General features: G+C 36.3%; 1 long non-coding RNA gene across 2 annotated transcripts in view; it reads right to left on the bottom strand.

The window, feature by feature from the left end:
* The window catches only part of LOC107196713, a 19,368-nt gene extending 839 nt beyond the window's left edge, over positions 1-18,529 (bottom strand). Inside the window, exons 1-2 of one of the 2 annotated variants that reach the window (XR_003044335.1) lie at positions 18,418-18,529; positions 232-367 (exon numbers count right to left, since the gene is read on the bottom strand). This is a non-coding gene — a long non-coding RNA (uncharacterized LOC107196713). The remainder of the gene's footprint in view (positions 1-231; positions 368-18,417) is intronic. The other variant, XR_003044334.1, reaches the window with a different exon arrangement.
* Between the last annotated feature and the right edge of the window lie 25 nt (positions 18,530-18,554).

Genomic DNA, 18,554 nt, shown 5'->3' with positions numbered 1-18,554 from the left:
GGGAAAGATCTGTAGAACATGAAATGCAAGCTAGGGTACTGTGAATCAGAAAGCAGCTCTAACATAAGGAGATTACCACTGTAGAAGGTGTTCTAGTTACCCGTGTCTAAAACTGTCTGCTGCATGTGATTTTTGAACACTTGAATATTCCTTCAACAGTGCACAAACCTGTATCACAGTTAGTGATAATGTTAAAATTTAAATAGTTCTGGAAAAGTAACATTAACTTACATTTTTTCAAAATATTAAGGGCCTCAAGAAAAAAAAATGTTATTCTCATGGAATTTAGATAAAGTTCAGATTCTTCACCTCTAGGAGCCAAAAGTGGGAAATCAGTCTTCTTGTTTCCCAGCAGCAAAGCAGAGATCTGGTGAGAACATTAAAAAAAGATTTTACTCAAGGCTAAATAGCAAAAGAGATGATAAAAGGGAAATAAATAGTTTCTGATATACAGCTTGCACCCATGATTAAAGATTCATACCATTAGTCAGAGAACCCAGGAAATGTTTTGAAGGTTACCCTCCTTCCACATGGAAGATGCCATTTTGACCTCTATCTTCATCAGTCAAATGAGCACTTACTGATATTTAAAGCCCCAGGAATCTAAATTGAGAGAGGGAGGCTGAGGTTCCTTCCTCAGATTCTGACCAGCATTCTAGTTTTCATGTCTGAACTCTCACTACTCACTTAAATGATTGACCCCCAAAATCACTTCTCTCTTCTGGTGATGGGTGTTTTCAAAAGATTGGGGTTTGGCCCTGACCCTTGCAGGCCCCAGCAGGATATTCACATGGGAATAGAAGATATCAGCCCCACAGCCCCAATATTCATACACAACTGGGAAAGAGAATCATGGCTGGGGAGGGCGGGGTACAGTGGAAATGTGATTTCCATAAAAGGCCAATAATAGCTCCTCTAAGCAGAGAAGGATCGTCTGAAGGAGAAGTGAGGGGAACTACAAAATGTGGAAATGAGCAGAAGGGTAACTATGGGTCAGAAAAATATAACTCATGTTTTCTAAACAGGTTGTAAGAAGTGCATCACAATAAGTCACAGCCAGCATTTCTTTGTGGGAACTCCAGGGCGCCTGCTTCTGAAAGCTCCCAGGGAATATTTTGCATGTTGTCCCTAGAACCAGTCCTGTGGCCATCCTGGAGCATTGATCCTTTTCCTCCGATGCACTCTGGCAGTGTTCTCATGGCTTCTTGTCAAAGTCCCATACTGGGCACCACTATCCTCTGCACCAGCCTGGCTACACAAGTCCCCTGATGCCAACATTAGAGCACACTCATGGCCCTTCTCCTGTCACTGACAAGTCCCTGATGCTGCCTATAGAGTCACTGATGTCGATGCCTTCAGGGACTCATGTTCTTCTCACAGACAGCATGATTTTACAAACAAAACTTCATCTTTTAGTTCTTGCTGGTTTAGTTTTTGCAGCCATTTTACTAGGAAAAGGCGTTGTCTAAGGGGCTGGCCCTGGTAAGTGCGTCCACACCAGACTTCTTCATATGCTCACATCATCCCTTTCTACTCAGCCTTTGGTCCTTGAACCAAGCCAGGTCTCTGCATCAGGGAATCTATTATTTCCCTGCAAGACCTGGTTTCTCAAGCTCCAGACCTGTAGTAGGCTGCCTCCTCTCCTCTACTTCCAACATGCTCAGATGTATGAATCCCAGAGTGCACATCTATCGGGCATATATTGGACCTCTGCTATGTATGCTTTGTCTGCCTCACTACTTTTTTATTTTTCTCCTACCAGGATGGTACCCAGGAAAAGTTAATACTAAGCCTGAAAAATATAGTGCCATATATGTAAAAATACATATAAAAATGAAAGAAAAGTCAATAGGTGAAATAGTATGAAAACACTCATCAAAACTGTGTGTAAGAAACATTTCATTTAAAATGTTTAAAAAATATCAATGAATTAAAAAATTATAGAACCAATAGATCATTATATTTTGAAATTGCCTTAAAATCACTTGACCCTCTTATTTGGATAAATAAACTGAGGCTCAGTGAAATTAAATAACTAGAGCCATACGGTTGATTAGTGAAAGGGCTAAATTAAGTAAAACTGGTTACAAAGTGAAATATATGTAGGAATTTGCATACCTATATTTATAGCATCAGTTCCCATATTCTACTTCGAAGAGGTAAAGAATGCTTGTTAGTCATCTTGCGTTTTAGTTGTTAACTATCAATGACAAACAACTGAATTAAAGTTTGAACACCTCTCTTCTACCTCTAACTCTTAATGAATCAGCATTTAAAGAATATTTTGAAGAAAAAAATATTCTTTAAAGGTCAAGTGAATGACAATCACAAAGAAATGGAGTGCTTCCAATCTTACTTTAGCGAACAATGCAATTTCAATTCAGTAACTTATACGGTTTATATAGAAGTTTACACAGTTTATCAGCTGTCTCTGGAATATGAGTGCCGGATGTAAGACCTTGGAACACAGATATGATTACAGCCAAATAATAATCAATGAAGCAGAGACTTGCAATTATTTGGGTCATTCAAACCATTAGATAGTTTATCAGGGTAACTCAGAGCCCAAAGCCTGGATTGTCTCATGTTAATTTCTCTAGTTCATAGTGTAGGTACCCAGTGAATGCTTAATTAATGCCCAATGATGAGGGTGGGTGACAACTAACATTTAAAAAGACTGGTACACACTTCATCAAGTTTTTCACATATAAAATACTAATAATTATAAAAGCTTCACTATATGTGTTTTAATCCCAGCCTGAATAAAAATGTTATGAAACTACTATAAGTATATCTCTATTTCAATCATCAATTTATTTTAGGTCTTTTTTGGTTAAATAAAAACCCCAAAACCTGACACATTAAGCTATTTTGTTTTAGTTTTAGGTTTTTTTTTTTTTTTTTTGGCCCTTTTCAGAAGATATAAACACGTTGTGATAATTTTTCTGCTTGCAAATATTAGAATGAGTATCAACAGGGAATAGATATATGCCCACATAGGTCAGTTTGAGATCTCCTGGGTTTAGATTTCCTAGTTTAGAGCAGAGAATGTGCATAGGCGTGGGGATACGGTTTGTGGGTTTACTGACTCAGTGACAATGAATGCAAGGAGAGTGAACGCTAGCTATATGAAAAAATTAATACTGGGCTACAAGCTTAGGAAAAGAAAGTGAACTTTTTTCTTTAGTTTTTATTATGAAAAATTTAAAACATAACAAAAAGTAGGGAGAATTATATAATGAATACCTATATATTTATCATGTATAGGTAAGAATATTTACCATATTTGCTTCATATTTTTTGCTGAAGTATTTTGAAGAAAATACATGCAGTGTACATTCCTAAAAATTAAGAACCATTTATCTAGATAACCTCAATGCCTTTATCACATCCAACAAAATTAGCAAGTATTTTCTAATATTATCTAATATCTACTATATAAAATAAACTTCGCATAACCATTTCACAGGTAAATGATAATATGAGTAGTTAGTGGAAAAAATCCATTCTGATATTCATCTTTATGGTCCACAAAGGTGGCTTGATGTTGTGAATAGAACTCTAGGGCTGAGGACACCTTGATTCTGTTTTTGGGTCTGCTACTAATTTGTGGTGAGATCACAGACAAGTTGCTTAATTTTTCCTTGTCTCGGGTTCCTTGCCTATAAACAAAGAGGATAGAATAGATTATTTCCCCTGGGGTTTATCTGAAGAGCTGATAACCTATAGGCCTAAAGATTATTTGGCTTTATTTTCATATATTGTTGGTATAGTTCAGAGATTGTTCAGAAACAAGCTGTTTTACTATCTTTGTCCATTAGGGTTGCTGTAACAAAATACCACAGACTGGGTGGTTTACAAACAACAGAAATTTAATTCTCACAGTTTTGGAGGCTGGAAGTCCCAGATCAGGATGCCAGCATGGTTGGGTGAGGACCCTTTTCTGGGTCCCAGACTTTTTATATCCTCATATAGTGGAAGGGGCTAGGGAGCTCTATAGGATCTTTTTTCTAAGAGCACTAATTCTGTTCATGAGGGTTCCACCCTCATGACCTAATCATATCCCAAAGGCTCCACCTCCTAACAGCATTACCTTGGGTATCAGAATTCCAACATGTGAATTTTGAGGTTGGGTACACAAATATTTATTCCATAGCATCTACCATAGTTACAAACATTATTTCTAAGGTAGCATTCTTTTTCTGCAAGAATATACTTGTATCACTAATTCCTTATTCTTTTATCCATGATGTTACCTAGGTAGGTTAAAATGATGATGTTGCTGTGGCTGCCCTTTAAATAAAACTAAGCGAGAGGGATTTCTGACTTTCTCAGGGTGGCACAGGGGAGGAAATGCACATCCCTAGATTTTCATCTCTTGACCTGTGTGTGATGGTTAGTTTTATGTGTCAGCTTGGCTGGAATTCATGCTCTTTCTTGCTGGTTATTCGCTCTCAAAAGAAAGTGAAGAAGAGTTGAGCCAAACGATCTTAATTCTTAGAAGAATTTAGTACCTTCTAAAATTTACCAGTCAGATAAGTCTTTTCACTTGCCCTGCAGTGGAGTAAATAAAGGGGTGGAGAGAGGCCCGGAGTATGACACTGATTGAGTTCTTTCTACGTGGAAGGAAATTTGGGGATTGGAGAACATATTTAAAAATAAGAAAAACTGAAAATAAACAAACTAGGCATTCAACTCCAGAAGGTACAAAAAATCCATAGAAAGTAGAGTAAAAGAAAAAATAAAGATAAAAAATCACGAATTAAAAGGAAAACAAACAAAAATAAGAGATGATAGATAAAACCAAACACCATTGGTTTGAAAAGACCAATAAAAACAGATACATCTTTCACAAAGGAATCAGGAAACTAAGAGAATGGCATTAAGAGATCACTATTAGAAATTTAAAAAGGTGATAACTACAGAAGTTGTAAATATTTTAAAAGTCAGGAACATTTTATTAATTTTGCCAGTATGTTTGAAAAGCAAAATGATAGTCAGTCAATTTTCTAGAAAAATAAAAATCGCCAACACTCATTCAAGAAGAAACAGAAAAATTAAATAGAATAGTAACTGTTAAGAAAATTTTTTTTTGGCATTAAAAAAACCTCTTACTCCTCTAAAAGGTATCAGGCTGTTTAAAAATGTACCCAGGGTTTGTTTTAATCAGGTATGGTAAGACATGAAAACACAAAAATTATGAAGGAAGACGTTTTTATACTTACTGACCCATAGAAGTAGGAGGCATTGCATGCCATGTGGTAGTGGTGGGGGTGGAATGGGTGGGGGGACACAAGGGAGCATCAGGGACTGATGAAAAACCAGAAGGAGCAAGGGAGAAAGCACCAGCTGGATCCTTTGTTGTGGTTTTGGTGGGAAGGAAAGGATAAGGCACAGAAGGCAAAGTGAGCAAATTTAGGATTACATAGTTTGAATAATTCTGCCAGGCTCTGGGCTATAAAGTTGTCTAGTAGCTGGCCCTAGGGTGATTTATGGCAGGGGTATAAAGTCCCATATTGCAGGAACCTGATAAAAGGAGGAGGGTATGGACTCTGGATCTGTTGGTTTGCATATAAAAGGTGTGCTCAAAGGCAAATTGTTTGTTACCCCTAGGATTTAGCTAATCCTGGAAGGGGCAATCCTATCCCAGGTCCATAAAGCCTCAAGATGTCAAAGCACCATAAAATATAGAAAATAAAAAAAATGATCAATACATAGGCCCAAGTGAGTTTTGCTAATCCTTGAAGAAAGAAAAAGTCTATCTTTACAGACTGTCCTAGAGAATAGGAAAGAGAGAAAGCTACCAACTTCATTTTATGGAGCTAGAATAACTCTGACACTCAAAGAAGAGTAGGGGAAAATAAAATTTTAGGTAGTCTCGCTTATGAATACAAATGTAAAATATTAAGTAAAACCTTAGAAAATTGACTCTAGCCCTGTATAAAAAGATCAAATAGGATTTATAATAAGGACATAAAAATAACATTAGGAAACTATTAATTTAATTCACCATATTAACATTAAAGAAATATGTGATTATCTCAGAAGTATACATTTAAAAGCATTTGGTAAAATGCAATCCTCATTCATGATTTAAAAAAACTTCTCAGTGAAATAATAACAGAAGAGAATTTCCCTAACCCGATTATTTGATATCTAGTAAAAACATACACAAAACAGCATGCTGAGTGGTGAAACTTCAAAGCATTCCTCTTAAAGTTAGAAACCAGACAATGTTAAATACTATCACCCTATTATTCAACAACATACTGGAGATCCTTGACAAGCCACTGGGGGGAAAAAGCAAATGAAGTGTAAAAAGCCAAAATATATCCTTTAGAGTTCTCGATATGAGCAATAGATGTTGACTACGGCTGAGTTACCTGAAAAAGAGTTTATTATGAGAATATCTGGCAGCTCACAGAATCACTGGGAGAGTGGAAAAACCAGGATTAAGGCTGAGTTTCTAAAAGTGCCCATAACATGCTGCAGAAATGATCTGACAAGGAATCCTTTGAGGCCACCATTGAGTCCTAGACATTACTGTGAGGTCATTGTCATTTCTGCTCTTGCAACTTGACTGTAACTGCTAGTCCCAGTAACACTGATGAGCTCTGCTTCATTGCTGCTGTTACTGTTACTTCTGTCACCACTACGATATTAGTAAATGTCTGTTGCTCAGCTGCAAGGAAGGCTGGGAAAAAGGTTTGGAATATTTAACCCCCTTATAGAGAGAGCAGTCTTTGTCCTCAACCAGAGTCATAAAGTGGAAAATCTCTCAAACACAGAAAAGAGTTCAGATGCTGGGTGGCCAATACATATTATAAATGTTAACTCAGAAAGAAAAAGTAGAAATTATTATTTGCAGATACTATAATAATCTACTTGGATAATCTATAGTATATTATAGGCAAACTTGTAAAATTAATAAAGACATTTAATTTCCTTGACACAATGCTAACATAAAAACCAGCGGCATTTCTACAAATCAGCAATAAACAATTAAAAATCTAACAGGAAAAAGTACACCATTTACCATAGTAAACATACTATAAGGTACCTGGGAATAAATCTAACAAAAGATGTATACATTTTTAAAGGAGAAAACTATAACATATTATGAAGGATATAAAGAAGGCTTTTTTAAAATGAAGATATATACTGTGTTCTTGTTTGGGAAGACTTGATTTCGGGACACATCAATTTCCTCTAATTTGATATATAAATTTGACATTAATTCCAATAAAATTCCCACCTGGATTTTTTAATTCAACCTGAGAAACTGATTAAAATGCAAATGAAAAGTGTAAATATCTAAAAATATCCAAAACAACTCTGAAAAAAAAAATGAACAAGGAGGTGTGACTTGCTCTTTAAAATATCAAGTCATTATAAAACTTTAGCAATTAAAACAGTTTGGTACTGGTTCAAGAATGTTCAAAGAGATCAACTGAGTGGAATAGAAAGCCCAGAAATAGACTCACGCATTTAGGGGATCTTGGTCTATAAAAGAGGTGATACTTAAATCAGGGTGAAAGGATGGATGAATTGATAAATAATGTCGGGACAATTTACTTACCATATGAAAAAATAAAATTAAGATCTCTGTTCCACACAAAACAAAAAAGCAAATTTCAGATAGGCTAAGCTTGAAGTGTAAAAAAACCAAAGCTTTAAAATTGAAGAAAATATTGGGAATATCTTTAGGATCTTGGGTCACAGAAGATTTCTTAAACTAGACATAAAAAGTACAAATCATAAGGGCAAAGAACTGACACTTGACTACATTAAAATTTTTTGTATGACAAAAGACATATTCAAAGTGTACTGAAAAGTACAAACAACTCAATAGATGGACATGAAATGTGAACAGAAACTGAAGGGACTAGGATACTCAAATGTTTTGTCAACACGTGAAAAGATGCTCAACATTATAGGTAATTAGGAAAAAAAGCACATAAAATAGTGAGATATCACGCATCACGAATTTAGGGTTGGCATAAAAGTTGGGGAAAGGTAAAACTCTAAAACTACTGGCATAAGTATAAATGAGTGTAATCACTTAGGAGAACAATTGGAAGAATGCTGTAATGTTTAAAGAACTTCCAGGTTTATAGAAACTCTTGTAAATGTACTCAAAGAGACATGTACAGAGATGCTCATTGTCAATTCATTAGCAACAAGCAACAACAACGACGACAAAAAGTTCACTAATAGGAAAATGAATGAGTAGAATTTTAAGTAAAATGTGGTAATCCATAGAAGTGGTTAAAAAGAACTAACTAGATCTAAATAGATCAACACAAATAGATGTCAAAAAGGTAATATTGAGAGAAAAAAGCAAGATACGTAATTCACACATTATAAAGCCATTCTTGTAAACTGAAAACATGGAACATTGTACATTTATACACACACACACACAATGTTCATTTATAGATATTTATACAAAATTATAAAATAATTAACTGGAGATATACACTTTGGTAGTCAGCTCTTAAGATGGCTTAAAATGATCCCTACCTCCTAGTCTTCATGCCCTTGTATAATCTCCTCTCCTTGAGTTTGGCTTGGATTTAGTGACTCCCTTGTAATAAACAGAAGTGATAAAATGTCATTTCCAAGATTAGGTATAAAAAACAGACTTTCCTCTTGTTGGTTCTGGCTTTTCTAGCTCTGATGAAGCAAGTTGCATGTTGTGAGCAGTTCTATGGAGAGGCCTATGTGTCCAGGAACTGAGGGCAGCCTGTAGCCAAGAGCCAGGAAGGAACTGAAGCGCTTAGTCTGACAATCCTCAAGGAACTGAATCCTGCCAACAAACACTGAATGAGCTTGGAAGCAGATTCTGCCCCAGTTGAACCTGGAGATGACTGTAGATCCAGCTAACACCTTGACTGTGCCCTTGTGTAAGGTCCTAAGCCAGAGGATCTGGCTAAACCACGCAAATTCCCGATTTACAGAAACTGTGATAAGAAATGCTGTTGTGTTAAGCCACTAAGTTTTGGGGTAATTTGTTATGCAGCAATAGATACTAATAGATCGAATGATGAAGATTATAGTCTGGATTAGGGAGGTGATAGGAGGGAATGGGATTAGAGGAAAGATAAAGGGGAATTTTTAAAATTACTTTTATAAAAATGATTTTAAACAAACATGACAAAATGTTAATAATTGCTAAAATCTGGGTTGTGAGTCCACAGGTGTTTGGTACATAATTACATGTGCTCTTTTGTTTTTTTTTAATTTCTCGAAAAAAGAATAAATTTCCAGTCCCAGACTAAGAAAAACCTAGGGTTGAGAAGTTATCTTCTAGTTCTGGATATAAGAAATACACTTTTTGTTTTCAACTTCAGTTCTACAAAATTGTTGGAGTCTTTCTTGGTATATTCTTTAACTTATTATTTCATTTATTCTCTAGAGCTATTTGAAGGAGATAATGGAAAATAGAGTGAACTCATTTAAATTCTAAATTCAAAATCACCAGATTTCAGGAATGGTGACTCTATAGACAGGAGGAATTAAAAATGGAAGGGGAATTGATTTACTTTTGAAAATTATTTCATGCTAAATTGAAATTATAAATTACCCAAGCACATGCCAAAGAGGTATAATGAGACAAGTGTAACAATTATCCTACAATTCAACTTACATTTTGGTCTTTTCTTCTTTTGTCTTTAAGATAAACCAACTTTAAATGTTTATTTCACAAGAATTAAATTCAAAAAGTTGGTATATGATAAAGTAGCAAATTATTGGATATATCATTTTTATTATATTTTGCTACCTATGCACTGTTCCTCCTGCATTCTGGTGATTTACTATAACTAATAATATATATTTAAATCATTTGGGTCTTTCGAAAAAGATATTACTTGTGATAATTTAATAATTATGCAACTTCAAATGTTAGGCTTTAATTTTAAGGCTCATTCCCACATTTTATTCCTTTTCTTTGGATTAGCTATTTTATGAAGGCCGTCTTCAGTTCCTCTTATGGAAAATCCAGCATAACAGTGTTTCTTTCATTTCATAATGAATGGTACAATTAAGATTTAATTAGAAGCACATTAGTGAGGAATTGAAAGCTACTCTGAACCTGTAAATGAAATGTTATAGTTTTAAATTGCTCACATGTTGCAACCCACCCTCTCTAAAAAGCTACCACACATAAACTTAATTTGAGATGAAGCTTTTAAAAATAACATGATTGCTTGTTACATTGGACCTCTTCCTTGTCATGTGCCTACCAAAACTCATTTTATCTAAAAAAGACAGATGCTTCAAGGAAGAAAAGGGGAGTTTTCACTACATTTGCTTTACAAAGAACATCCTGTACAAGTATTTAAGGGTGAGAATACCTTATTCTCATTAATGCATGTCCTACCTGCTTCTCCCCTCTTTTCATAGCCTCACAAAGAAGCACATTTGGGAGGAGGTAATTTATCCATCACATATGAATCAATTTTGAATAAATATGTAGCTTTATACTTAAAATAATGCTTTAAAAAACTAATACTTCCTATTAGAATTTCTATCTTCATTATTGCTTTTAATCCCAGTAACTTATTATTTTTTTTTTTCAGATTTAGGTGTATCATTTCCAAGACTGAAGTAGAGGGTACATTTAAAAATGATATTGCAATTATGAGCTGGGATTAATTACTTTTCTGAAAGGTAGAATGGAATAGCAACTTAGTGTAGAGTTTTGAGCCTTAGTGAAGTAAGAGAGAAGAGTTCAAGGCTGCTGAAAATGACCTACTGATATGTCTTGGCTATAGGAAGAGGAGTGGCTTTGCTTCAAACTGGATTTCAGCCAATTATGTGTACAAATGCCTAGAGCTTGGAAGGTTTCAGACAGCTTGGACTGAAAGTAGAGAATTAATATATTAGAAACCTTTTCTACCTATCTTGTTCTGTACATCTGGGTCCAGAGGGCCTAATCATGGGATGAAGCAGAGAAATAACCAAGTGCTTGTGATCATTATGAAATGAGGGCTGGAAGGAAATCCTACACATCCAAGGTCTTGACCTTCGCAGGATGATCCGGAATTCATTCTAAAGGCGGTACATTCCTAGAAACAATTTATCACCCACATGTCTCTGTCATTAAGGCAATGTATTATCCTAATCAATATATCTTCTAATAATGGGGTGGATATTTTAATATATTTTAAAAGGAAAGTAGAAGGATTTTTCCAGAGGTCATTATTTTAGAGAGATGGCTAATTATCTCATGTTTATAAATGTCCAGGAAAGGTGATTTTAATAACCTTGAGCCTTAAATTTCTCTTTCTACAGTCTTTAGAATATAAAAGAAATAATAATAGCCATATATAAATTTATTAAAATCACATTTCTCCCAGGATGGGATTCATTTACCCAGAATTTAACCAATCACTATATATGTGTGTGTGTGTATGTGTTAACCTGAGCTTCAGATCAGCCTGGAATAATAGGCTTGCTGCCTTGACTTGATGTAATTGCATTCTAAAACAAAGACATTTGATGTTTGAGGTAGCTTTGTGTCAGGTAAACTTATGATTTCCTTTAGACTTTATGAAATATTGGAGACAGCTAATGGATCTTCAGTTCTTCCCTTATGAATTCATAGATGTCCAGGGACCACAGACTGGAAACTATTGGTTTAAAGGACGGAAACAACTGAGTCACTGCTTGCCCATTATGATCATTTCAGACACTATAAAAACTGAGTTGAATCTTTGTAAAGCCAATCTGGATAATTAACATGTTTGAATATGAGGATGGCTTAAAATCCAGGAATATATTTGTCACAGACAATTAAATTCTCTTTGTGTAAGAATGGCACAAATAATGAGCTATATTAAAAATAACACACTCACGGTATGAATTGAAGGGAGCCCCCAAAGACCCAATTGTCTTAAAATTCTTTTCTTTACCTAACCCATCTTAATACCATCCTCTTCCTTTTCTCCAGCATGGGCTCAAGTACGCTACAGTTTAAGATCGATTTTCCATCAGGAAGAAAGAGAAGGAACTTTCAACCTATTGTTTGCTACCCAGTCTCTCTTCTCTGCAAACTTCTCCCTTTCCCTCTTACCCACATGGTCATAGGATAGCCTCCCAGCAGACATGTTTATAAATTATGGCTGCCTAATTCTCATTCTGGCTACAGTTTGGGCTGAACAGAGACTCAGTCTTGGAAAATTTGGAATCGGGAGTACAAGAATCTGGTCTCTGTGAAGGTTGAAATCTTTAATGCAGGAAATATAAAAATGGAGTTGTGCAATCATATTTTCTACCATGAATACCGGGGAATTAAAGAGATATATAGAGTGAAACAAAGACAGAGAGAATGTCTGGTGCTTAGTTCCAGTCCCATCCTGAGACATGGTCTTAGTTTCATCCTTATATTTTCCTCTTTTTGCTTAAGTTAACTTGAGTTGGTTTCTGTTTCTTGAAACCAAGAGATCCAACAGATAGACTGTCTTGATGGAAACCTATTGGCAAGTCCTACAGTCACATTATTGCTTCTATTAGATCAGCCAGTAGTTATTCTCAAATACACAGAGAAACCAGTCTGAAGATCTAGGAATACAATCAAGGTATTCCAGGAGAGTCAAAATGAGATCTTGGTTTATATCTGACAGGTCCAAGATTTATATGTGTGTGTATAAATAAATATGTGTGTGCGTGTATGCGTGTCCGTATTTCTCTGCTGTAAAACCAAGTAATAATTAAATAGTTGTCGTAATCTTTAAAATGTTAGCAGACTAATAAGAAGAAATGGAAAGGCAAGTATCTTTCCTATGGTACTCAGAGAGGCAGAATAGTTTGTGTGTGTGTGTGTGTGTGTGTGTCTGTGTGTGTGTGTGTGTGTCTGTGTATGTGTAATTTCTTTCTCTAATTTTTGGGAGAAAAAAAAAGGGGCCTGTCTATAGTTTTATCATTCAAATACAGAAAGCATAGCTCTCTATTCTTCATATAAAGCTAGGGTGGACGCAGCTGGAAATAACTGGGTAATTATAGTATCAATCAGAACAGGGGAGATTAAATGACTTTAGTTGAATAGAGCAATTGGGAAAAATTAGAATTGGAAGGAAAATAAAATAGTTTACAAAAGAAGCAAACAATTTAACACTGACCCACTATTCAGGTAAGCACAGAAGGATGATAACAAGTAGTAGTTGTTCCAAATGTTGCCATAGGTGAACTGAAGAACATCCACTCCTCTGAAACATGGACATTCATATACTTTACTTTGTAACAATTATTTCCTTCTGCTTCTGTTGTCATGTACACAGTGAATATGACTTACAAAGAATATTTAAAATTTCATATTAAAAAAGGCATGCTGTATAGAAATAGCATCTTATTGATTTCTCTAGTAATCTATATATCTCAGGAAATTAAATGGGTAACCAACAATAAATAATAAAATGTACTCTGAAACTATCAAGAGATACATAAAATCCATATGTGGTTATTAATAAGTGCTGAACAATTAATTAGGACATCTGTATTAGTCAGGGTTCTCCAGAGAAAAAGAACCAACAGGATGTATGTATGTGTGTGTGTGTGTGTGTGTTGTGTGTGTGTGTGTGTGTGTGTGTAGAGAGAGAGGGTAAGAGAGGGAGAGGGAGAGAGCTTAAGATAGAGAGATAGATTTATTATAAGGAATTGCCCCATGTGACTATGGAGGCTAAGAAGTCCCAAGATCTGCATTTGGCAAGCTTGAGACTTACAAGAGCTGTGTGTAATTATAGTCTGAGTCTAAAGGCCTGAGAACCAGGACAGCCAATGGTGTAAATTCCAGTTTGAAAGCTGGCAGGCTCAAGACCCAAGAACAACTGATGTTTAAGTTCAAGTCTGAAGGCAGGGAAAAAAAAATCAATGCCCTAGCTCAAAGCAGTCAGGCAGAAGGAATCTCTTTTACTAAGACTTTTTGTTTAATTTAGGTCTTCAATTGATTGGATGAGGCTCACTTGCATTAGGGAGGGCAATCTGCTTTACTCAGTACAGTCATTCAAATGTTAGCTTATACAGAAACACCCTCACAGACGTGCCTTGAATAACGTTTGACCAAATGTCTAGACACTCCACAGTCCAGTCAAGTTGATATATAAAATTAATCATCGTAAGTCTATCCCTTGTCAACTTGGCACCCATATGCATTTCCTTAAATCAAACTTAATCTCTGAGTAAAGACAATAACAAAATCAAAATCATAATTCTACGTAGCTTAGTACAACTGTACTGTGTGCAACCAAAAACAGACTAACCCCTTCCCCAGTAAAGGTAGTAATGTCCTTGAGCGATGTTTACTCTCCTCCTTGATATCCCACAACTTAAATTCTATGACGTAAAATTAACAATACTTAAATACTGTGAGATCAAGTAAATAGACCTTATACAATAAGGACATAAGGGAAAAAACAAAGATTTTATATATATACATACACACACACACACACACATACACATTCATAACAAAATAAAAAGAATAATCATGGCAATTAGAGTCCTCATTTCTATAACTAGTCATGTGATCATAGCTGGTATTTATAACTACTTTCTTCCCCTAGTCATTCTGTATTCCCTTTGCCTTCAGCAAACACTTCAGCTGATCATGGTTCTTTACCTGGTTAGGTGACCCAAATCTTCATTCCTGAGGGGTTTGGGCCATTAATAGTCCTGTCTGGATTGGGTTGTTGTAGTTTTACATTGGCCTTAATCACAGGGCATGGTAATACTAAGATTGCCTTAAGGACATCCTCTTCCTTACCTGCACTGTGAAGCAGCAGTCCAATTTCCCGCTGGTCGTCAGGATCAATCACCCTAGCCAGCACAGCTACCCGCTTCTTTGACTGTTGATTTAGACACATGAGGAGTGTCTAGGCAGCAGTTTTAACTTCCAGTTCAATAGAATCGTTGTATCTCCTGGTAGAAGCATTCCTCCCATTGGAACTAAGACCTCTAGGCCAGCAGAATATAAGGTCACAGAAATAGGAGCAAAAATTTTGCTACTGGGTCACTAGGGGTAATAGTAACTGATGCCACTCCCATTTCCACCCCTTGATTCCTGGACCTGGGAATTCTGGCTATGGGAGGAACAGCACCATATATTAGTTACCTAATTAACAGATTTTCCTGTTATATTAGGAAGTATATTCAGTGATCAGAATTTGGTTACTGATAATATACAAACACTGAAGCATATGTATCTATGTATATTTCTATTCATTTATTTATTGAGCAAATATTTACTTAAAAATATATTGATACAGACTTGAAGTTCTAATAAGATTCATCTATTAGAAATATACATTTACAATCAGACAGTCTGTCAGGTAAATGTGATTAAACATCATTGTTTTAAAAATATCTCCTAATGCAGGGGCTATAATAAATTCTATTTGGGGATGGGAAATTTGGAAATAAGATTGGCCATAGAGTGAATAAATGAGACTCTGTGCAAAGTGTCATAAATGAACACATGATTTACATGTTCTATGTATTCAGGTCATTCTAGTCAGTCATGCAGAGTTCATGGTCATTAAAGTTAATTTACTTCATTTTTTTGCATATTAAAAATGAGGAAAATAAAAGTATAAGATTCCACTCATGCATTTAAAGCAGATGTGCATTTGCATTACATATATTCAATGTAATAAATGTACTGAGCACCTACTATGTGCAAGACATCAGGCCATGTACTTCTGAGGATATAAATATAAATAGAACACAGTTCACATTCTTCATGAGGTTATTGTGTGATGACTGGGGCATAAGAGACACATTCTAATTACTTTAATAAAGAGTGAGGTAAAACAGAGGACACTGCCATTTAAGACAGCAAGTTAAATGCATGCTTAGATCTGTTCCTTCCTGAAATCCCACCAAAATGACAAAAGGATTTTTAAAAAGACACACAAAGACATAGAGAACAGGAAGGGTGAAAATGAAATAAAAATACTGGAAGCTGGAAAGCAGATGGACTAATGGCAACTGACTTAGGAGAACCAGCAATGCTGAATCGTAAGCCTGCAGTGGAAAAAAAGCAGTGAATTACATTATAGAATACTCAAACAACGAAGGAAGTGGGGGACCTCAGGTACCTCTGAAAATGTAGGTGAAGAAGGAGCTAAAACAGGATGATTGTTTGAAAGTCTGTTTACAATACTGTCCCTACAACTTTTTTTCCACTCTGATTCCAGCACAATACCCTGAAGTTCTGATCTCTGGAGAGAGAAAAGCAGAGGGATTCTGGACCAAGAGGCACAAACAAATTTGAGGACAGGAGTGTTTTAGTGAAAATGGGATTAAATAAAAGTTTACTGAATGTGGAGACTGACAGTCTTTTTCCACTACCAGGATCTCTAAGTGCTGAGAGCCAAATAGCATACTGGCAGAGTCTCCTCTGGAGAGTATGATCTGCCAAGAGGAAAGAACTAAAATATTGATGTCTTCAATTCTTTGTTTTGGGTGACTATTCTGTTCACTGTAAGATGTTTAGCAGCATTCCTGGGCCCTACCCACCGGTAGATAGCAGTAGCACCCCTCCTCCAGTTGTGATAACCAAAATTGTCTCCAGACATTGCCAATGTCCCTGGAGGGTGGTGTCACAGGCATTCCTACCAGTTGAGAAACACTGGCTTATAGTGATGCCCACAGTCAAAAATCCCTATCCATGAGGTTCCATTCAGCTTTGTAGTGCCTTTCTCTTAATATAAGCAGATAGCCAAAGTTCTCAGACATTCAGAGATAAATTAAGAAAAGAGCTGCTTGGAGGAAACAGGCTGTGAGAGAATAAGGAGGAGGAGGAGGAGGAGGACGAGGATGAGGATGAGGAGAAGGAGAAAGAGAAGAGAGGAGGGGGAGAAGGAGAAGGAGAAAGAGAAGAAGAAGAAAACTGTAAAAAGAAGATGTAGTATCTATAAAACAAGAGGAGGACATGGTAGGGTGGGGGAGCATCAGCCTGAGGCAGAGTATTGGAACCTGAGTGAGGTAAGGGTTTCCACTCAGGAGAGGGGCAGAAATGACTGGGAGTTTGCTTATATTTAGAAGGATTGATCAAAAAGTAACTACATTAAGGATAATGGGCATCTGGTTTTTCACTGTCAGAGAAGGAAGTTGCAAATATGAAAAGAGACAAAAGTAGAATGAACTCTGTAGTGTTTAGGTTATTAGCGTTAGATTATTGGTTAGATTATTAGTTAGCAATATTAGTAGCTGGAAATACATGTAGGTATAAACATAAACGTGTATGTGTTTATATATGTATTGTACATACATGCATGTTTATGTATTTGTATGTGCGTGTGTGTGTATTTTCACTGGCTCTGTCCAGTGAGAAGGCCTAGTAGTAGAGGCCACTCATGATCCAGATTGTGGCTTCTAAATACCATTCTCCACTAAAAGGAACCAAGAACAACTGGACAAATAGCTGATTCCACCATTAGGGCAGGAAAAGCACACGTTTAGCCTGGGTCATCTTATGCCAGAAAGTAAGGATGTGCTCAAAGAATGATGGGGACATGTCAAGAACATACAGAAACCAGCTTGAATAGGCTCCCACTGGCCAAATTTGGGACAATTTGAGCGATATTAATTGTTACACAGATAAAATTTCCTACTAATTTCTTGGTAACAAAAATGAAATAAAATTTAGCCAGCACAAGCAAATATAGGAAGACAAAACAATAATCAAATAGATTGGGTAAAAAATAACTCTAAAAACCCTCAGAAACAGATTAGCACCATAAACTGAATAGGAGTTAGTATAGTTGCTCTGCAATTTACAAGGCAAAAAACGGGAGCAGGATGACAAAAAACAGCCAAGAAATAATTTTCTAGCAAACTTGTTAGATATTTGTCAGAAAATCGTTTTCCAGGTCACTAGCTTAAATGCTTTCCATAGCCCAGCAGTGGTGGTATCAAGCCGCTGGTTGGAGTGTCCACTACGATTGCCTTGGGCACGACAGAAACTGGATGAGAGTGTGAAGTTGAGAGGATTTTCCAGGTTTCTGCACTGGATTCAGGTTTGTGCAGCACCCTGGGAACCCTTTCGGTTCCGAGTAAACCTGGACATTAGCCACCCTGGGACCAGCCTGTAGAAAGCATCGCTGGCCAGGGGGGACTATTTATATTTAAATAAAATGAAATGAAATATTCAGTTCGTCGGTCGCAGTAGTTACAAGTGCTTTACAAACACAAGTGGCTAGTGGCTACTGTATCACACAGCACAGATATAGAATCTTCCCATCATCGCACAGTCTACAGGATAGAGCAGATGTAGCCAATTTACAGTTAAAAAAAAAAAACACCTTGGAAGTCAGCGCCACTACTAAAAATAATAGACATTATTACTCTTTTCAAGTAAGATGACGGGGGAAAATTATGTTAAGAAACACCAAGTAAAAAAATCTGCAAAGGCACCTTTTTCAGGGAACTCACTCGTAGTTCCCACGAGTTCGTCTTTCCGCGGTGACTTTTACAACGCAGGGAAGTCCCAAAGCGGTGGGCGATCGAGGGCCAAGACCCCCGAGATTTGATTGTTCGGGTGGTGGACGCCT

Source organism: Pteropus alecto, unplaced genomic scaffold (genome assembly GCF_000325575.1).
Source record: "Pteropus alecto unplaced genomic scaffold, ASM32557v1 scaffold79, whole genome shotgun sequence".
NCBI lineage: Eukaryota > Metazoa > Chordata > Mammalia > Chiroptera > Pteropodidae > Pteropus > Pteropus alecto.
The sequence above is the reverse complement of the archived record's forward strand: the minus strand, read 5'-3'. Positions and strand labels throughout refer to the sequence as shown.